Source organism: Ochotona curzoniae, unplaced genomic scaffold (genome assembly GCF_017591425.1).
Source record: "Ochotona curzoniae isolate NIBS_2020 unplaced genomic scaffold, NIBS_Ocur_1.0 contig_908, whole genome shotgun sequence".
Classification (NCBI taxonomy): domain Eukaryota; kingdom Metazoa; phylum Chordata; class Mammalia; order Lagomorpha; family Ochotonidae; genus Ochotona; species Ochotona curzoniae.
The window spans coordinates 12031041-12037913 of NW_024466607.1; positions in this window are offsets into that span (position 1 = coordinate 12031041).

Sequence of the window (6873 nt, forward strand, 5' to 3'; positions counted from 1 at the left end):
AGCCGGAGCTGCACTGATCTGAAGCCAGAAACCCAGAGCCTCTTCCAGGTCTCCCAGAAGGGTGCAGAGTCCCAAGGCTTTGGGCTGTCCTCGACTGCTCTCCCTGGCCACAAGCAGGGAGCTGGATGGGAAGGGGAGCAGCTGGGATTAGAACCGGCGCCCATGTGGGATCCCAGCATGTGCAAGGTGAGGACTTTAGCTACTAGGCTACTGTGCTAGGCCCTACATAGTCCTTTTGAAATGGAAAAAAAGACAAAGTTCTTTGACCCAGCCTGAGAAGAGCTCAGCCTCTTTTCTCGCTGTTAGTGCTGGTGGGGTGGGGGGGGGCAGGATGAACCTCCCTACACGGAGGAGCATCCATGGTGCCAGGGCTTCCAGCTTCCTACCTGTGTGTCCTGCTGCCCAGGGGACTGTCCATTCACTGCACCCCCAAGGCAGCACTCGCTCAGTCTGACAAAGGAGAACTTGCACAGCAAGGACAACTGGCTTTGTCTCCGTGAACGTGGCGTCCCTTCTCGCTGCAGTTGCTCAGTTTTCTTAGTCACGGTAACAGTAAACTGCCAGGTCAGGCAACTCCTAAAAACGTCAGATCTGAAGACCCGATGCTTTAAAACTTAAGAAGGGCTAAAGCCACTGTCCCCAGTGTAAGAGTGCCAATTCAAGTCCCAGTGGCTTCACTTCCAAACCAACTTCCTGCTAGCTTGAGGCTAGCTCAGGACAAGGGTCCTAAGTAAGTGTATCCTTATCACCCGCAGGGAAGGCCAGGATGGAGTTTGGAGCTCCTGGCTTTATCCTGGGGCATTTGGGAAATTCACCGGCAGATGAAGATTTAGTCTCTCCGAGCCTGCCTCCCTTTCAAATAGACAATGCTCAAGTCTGCCTTGAAGAAATCTGATGAAGTGAATTTCTAGTGAATTCCAGGATCCGTAATGATGTTCCAAGAGCGAGGAGCTGGCTGGGATAGTACTGGGGACGTGGGTCGGGCTTTGGTCCTGATGCTTGTGAAGGAGTGAGGCTGTAAGCAGGAGATGGGGGTGGGGGAAGCCGTGCAGGGGTGAGGCAAGAGAGAAGCTGGAGGCCTCGGGGCTCAGCAAGGGTTCAGGCTGGTGAAACTAGGCAGGGAAGGCTAGATTTCAGCTAAAGGAATGGCCCCTGCTGCTGCTCAGGTCAGCCACGGGAGTGCTGGGCGCCCAGTGGTGCTGTGACCGTACAGGCTGCAAGCTCCTGGGGACAGACTCCAGGCTTCACCAGTGCCATGAGATCCTGGTACAAGGGAGAGGCAGGGCTCACTTCATCTCCCCCTCATGAATCAGAAGGCCTCTGGTGAGCTGTGCTAAATCTGGGACCAGGGACAAGCACTTGGGCCTCCTGTCTCGAGTCCATCAGGTCCAGCTCCATTCACTAAATGCTCTGGCTATCCTAGGGAGGGGTGCATCTCCCATCACCAGGATCCATGAGGCCAGCGGGGTAACACTGAGCGGCCAGCAGTCTTGGAACAGACACTGCCTGCCATGTGCCAGGGAAGTTGTAAGACTGCCTGCTTCTCAGCTCGTTGACGCTGTGAGAAAATGCATGCCACTGGGGCAAGGAAGGTGATGAGCAGCTGCCTCCCACAGGACCAGCCTCAGGACCCCTGGCCAGGGTCCCGGGGACAGCTCATGGAGGACTGCCACCAAGCTCCCTGCCTCCTGCCTAATTGGACTGGACTGCAGTTTAAAAAAAATGAAAGGATCTCTATAGGCAAAGGAGCCAGAGGCAGACGGACAGTTTCCAGTTTACTCTGCTACTTCCCAGTTGGGTAACAGAGTAGGACAACTTGCTTAACCTCTCTCTACAGTTCAGTTCCTCATCCGAAACACTGGGTGCCGGGGACCCCTCCCTGCTGGAAGCATGGATTAAATGCTTAGAACTAAACGTGGCAGAGAGGTTTGGGGTGTTTCCTCCCCAGGCCTTGCCACTGTGATGGAAAAGTCCCTCAGGGTTTGTGTGGTGGACGGGGCTGTTAGTAGTAGGGGCCTTTGAGTGAGCAGGATGGGAGGGGATACTAGAAGCTGCCAGGGAGGCCTTGAATACCAAGAGCCTGATGTTTGCACTGGGAGAAAGGACCAGGCCCTCTGCTGGTTAGCATTAGGTCCCCCATCCCCCCACCTCCAGCAGCTGCTGTCTGTTAATGCTGGGCTCAGCAGAGCCAGGACAAGGCAGCTGCCATGCTCACAGCCCCAGGCCCTGGGGTGTGCCTGGCCTGGCGTCTTCTGTCCTGCCCCCAGTGCAGTCACACAGCTGCATCACCCCCCCCCCCAGGCTGAGCCCTAACCAGGTGGGCATCCTGAACACACAAGCACATGGCAGGTTCAGTTGAGGGTGAATCTGGCCTCGCCAGTCTGGGGACACCCAGCACAGTGGGCACCCCTGTTGCTGAAGACTTCAAGAATTTGTGAGGAAACCCCCAAGCTGACCTCCACGGGCAGGGGCTACAGCTCAAATGGCTTGGACCGATGAGCTCTGCCTTACTGGCAGCTTCAATGACTCCTGACTCGCCCTGGGCCACACAGTTCTAGCCTGGCAGACTCTACCCCAGTAATTCAGTCCCATCTACCCCTTGAGGAAGCCTGCCCATGCCATCCTGGAGCTCTAGTTCCCCTGTGCATTCTTCACCAAGGCCAACAGGGTATTCTTCCCTGTCTCGTGGCCACCCCTACCAACCACACTAGCTGTGGTCAGTGGACAAGAATCTCAGCTCCATACCCCGTCAGCTCAAGTTCCCTGCAGGTGCTGAACTCACCTGGCCTGTGCCGCTGCCTCCATCTGCCAGGAGATCTTTCCCCTTCCTTGGCTCTCTCTGATGTTAACTTCCCGACCTCAGCTTGCAGCAGCCCCAGGAGAGAGGCTGTTGGACTAAGGCCCTGCCAGATGTGCTGTGCCTGCTGCCTCCCAGAGCTGGGACTCTGCCCTGAGCTCCCCCCATCTAGGGGCTGCAGGCCATAAAGCCTCAATGTCCTTAGCCAACTAATGGGCACACAGTCTTTCTCTTGCCAGCTTTCCAGGCTGGTGACAGGAGCCACAGTGAGTCGGAGGAGGAAGTGAGTTGGGAAGGAGGAAGAAAGGGAAGGCAGCCAAGGGGTAAGTAGCTAGTCAGGAGTCTGTGGGCCACGCTGGCCTGGGAGCCCCTAGGGGTTGGGCACCCCTGCAGCTGCCGAGGGCCTTGTGCATGCCCCAGCTATGGGGGCGGGGGGCACGTCCCCGGCTCCCTTCCTCGTCCTCCCTCTGCCACATGCATCCCTCCCCTGGCCCTCGTGCTCAGTTCACCTCCGGGGCTCTGGGATAGCCCTGATTGGAGGCCTTCCTTGCTCAGTCTGAAGGGACTTCGCTCATCAGCTGTTCCAAGCCGCCCTGCCCCCCACTTGGATGTACACACAGGTGCACAGGTCGGCCCATGTGGTGAGAGTGACCCCCCCAATAGGGAAGACAGCTTGTGAAAGGCCTGCGAGGACGTGGGTGCCTCCCCTCCACAGTGGTGGGCCAGTCACCACCTGCCCCCGTCAGACCCAGGGCCCCACAGTGCCAGCACCGCCAGACCCCTGCCCCCACTCTGGCCCTGCCAGAGCAGCATTCCGCAAGCCTGGCGGCAGCTCCCCAACACAACCACCCTGGCAAGCGCGCAGACCATCGCCACAGTCAAACGGCTCCGGGTGGGACAGTGAGGCCTGGGCCCCACCTTACCGCCACCTTGATCCCCGCAGCTGTGGTGGGGACAGCCTGGGGCAGCCAGAGGCCACCAGGTAAGTACGTCCCCGGGAGCCAAGTCCCCAGACTCACCCCCGGGTCGGAGCTGGCGAGGCGACAGGGTGGGGATGGTGGGCACAGCAGGGTTCAGTCCCTCAGGAATCCGCTGGTTCAGGGCAGCGGGTGGGAAGCCTTTTCTACGGTGGGTTGGGGGTGGGGAGGTGGGGTTGCCTGGCGCGCCCGGCTTCCGGATTTCTCCGCAGCCTCCGACCCCGGCCCCCGTCTCGATGGTACAGCTGGCGGGCACCAAGGTTAGACTCTCGAACGAACTTCCCAGGAGAAGAGAGGACACGGAGCGCCCGAGCCTTCTTGGGAGGGTGGGGTCGGGGTCTCCATCCGCTGGGATGTGAGCCCTGGGGCCTGCCTGTGGGGGGGAAGGGGGAGCGCCACGCGGGGACGCCGCACGCCACGCGTGTCCGCGCCCCCCGCCGGCACGCAGGGCGGCCTGGCCCTTTAAGCGTCCAGACGGCGGCCCCAGCTGACGCGCGGGCTCCAATCGGCGCCCCGCGCCCCCCGCCCGCCGCGCCCGAGGCTCTGGGGCCGCAGCTGCTCGGCGCTGGACTCGCCGCGGCCCTGCGCCTCCGCCCGCCCGGCCGCGCCCCCGGGGGCCATGGTCGCGGGGCCCTGCGCGGGGGCGGCCCCCAGCGCGGCGCTTCATGGAGCGGCCCGGGCCTGGCCGCCGGGGGCAGCGCGATCCCGCGGGGCCCTGTGAGCCCCCAGCGCCACGACATCATGGTACGCAGGGCCCTGCCTGTCCCCCCGCTTATCCGCCCACCTGCCAGCGCTGCCCTCGAGCGCGCACGCCCCGCCACCCTGACTCGGGGTGCAGAGGGTCTTGCAGGGGTCTGCGCCTCCCCCGGGTCTTTGCGATCCCTTTCGGCTGGGTCCCCGCGGGCCAGGAGTGCGGCGTTAATGGCGCGGAGCTCGGCCGGGAGCGGGTTAAATTCCTGGGGTGGGGGCGCCGGCGCGAGAGGCTGAGGTCTCCCTGGGCTCCAGCGGATGGGGACGCTTCCCTCCGCCCGGGACGGCGACGCCCTCGGGCTGGTGATGAGGGGGGAAGGGGGAGTCGGATTCCCGCCCGGGCCTTGGGCCACGTGGGCTCCGGAGCCGCCCTGCCTGGGGATCCGCGAGGGCCGGGCCTCAGGGCGGGGGGCGCCCGGAGCCCAAACTCCTGTGTGACCTTGGGCCGGTCCTCCGCCGTCTCTGAATCTATTTCCCAGGGAAGGCTAGGGGCGGTCGACGGGGTACCCCTTCCCTAGAAGAAGGAACCTGGAGGTCGTGAGCTTGTACCCTCAGCCTCCCCTCGCTCAGCCTGGGACTCCCCCTGCCCTTTGATGCCCAGACCCAGAGATGGAAGGCTCTGGGTGGGAGTCGGGGTGTGCAAAAGGATGCAAAGGTCACCTCACCAAGCTTGGGGGGAGGGGTGGCTTCTTGCCAATGGGGCCAGATACCCCTCAGGTGCAGAAGGCTGGGCAGTCTCTGCAGGTGTTCTTGGCACCTGTTCCCAGTCTGACTCAGGGAGAGGATTTGAGCATATGAAACCTGCACCCCCCCACACACCCTGATGACCCCCAAGGTTTGACTGCCTTCCTGGTCCTGCCCTGTAGCCAGTCCCCCGAGGTGCCCAGGGCTTGGAGTGGTATGTGCCTGTGGCTGCAGCTGGCTGAGCAATGTGTGTATAGTGGCTGCGGAAAGCTGGCACATGTGGCTAGGGAGGCCCTTTGTGGGAGGAAGCTAGCTCCTGCTCAGCCTGCCTGTGCCCTGTCTAGGGGTCCAGTCCAGGTGGAGTCGTTGGGCCCAGGCAGCCAGGGTGAGGGGCTCCCATGGGTGCTGGTAGCTTGGTTGGGGCTCCTATGTAACAACAGTCTTTGCGGCCAGAGGGCTAGGCCAGATGTGCACACAGAAGGTCGCCTTTTACCCCAGGGAGTTGGCACTGGAAGGAATTCCAGGAAAGGTGGTTGGAGAGTTCAGGGTCCTGGTGGTCTGAGGGGAGCTTGCCAGCAGGCTGGGCCCTGACAAGTCCCGGCCCAGGCCACGTCCCTCACTCCTGTCGGCCCCTCAGGAAGTTCTGCCCTCACTGCCTGCAGGTGCAGGGGCCAGGGGCGCCCCCTGCAGATGACTGAAAGGTCAGCCAAGGCGGTGTGGTGCCTGGTCTGGCCAGGAAGGGTGGGCTGATTGGAGCTGGGAGGCCAGAGCTGCGGCCCTTGGGACCCTCCTGTGCTCAATGGCCATGCCCCCATCTGTGCAGTGGGGCTTGGTCCCAGGAAATGAATCCGAAGCAAAATCAGGAGATGGAAGGGGCTTGGTCCCCTTGGGTGAGTTAGGTGAGCCAGGCCTGGATGACCCTGCAGCTCTGGGCCAGTGGGTGGGGGGCTGGGCAGGACAGGAGAAAGGGGTGTGGTAGCTGAATTCAGAGAAGAGGGAGTGTCTGTGGCCAGGGGCCCAGAGAGTGCGCAGGGCAGATGCTGCCTCCCGCTGAGGCCTAGATAGATGGAGGTGGATGAAGTGATGGAGGAACTGTGGACCTAGACACTGCCACCCCTGCCAAGGCTGGGCATCCCCAAGACTGGCCTGGAGGGCCCACAGTAGAGGGAGTAGACCAGGGCCCATCCCTGGCCCTTCGGGGGAAGTGCTGGCGACTAAGTAGCCAGCTGGTTTTGTGGCCCTGCACATGGTGCCAGACACACGTGGGAGGCTTTGACACTGCTGGGCAGACTCAGACCTGGAACCTAGAGCTGGTGGGGTCGGTTTAGCCAGGCAGGTGGCTGGCAGGTGCTGACCTTGCGCCGTGTGCAGGGGACCGGGCAGGCTGCCTGTCTGCTGCTCAGCGATTGCAGAGGCCGCTGTGGGAGAGCCAGGGCTGACCGGGCACATTCACAGGGCTTCCCATGTGGGATGGCCCCCAAACAGGGCCCCCAAACATGGCCCCCAAGCAGGGCGCTTGGGGCAGGCCCTGGGGTGGACAGGTGGAGTGCGACCGTGGCCCTGAGCCCTGGCTTAGGCTGGGTCTCACAGTCCCCATGGATAAAGCAGGGAGAAGTGACAGGCCCTGGTTTCTCTGTCAGCAGCCCTCAGGGCCTAGGCCTTGAA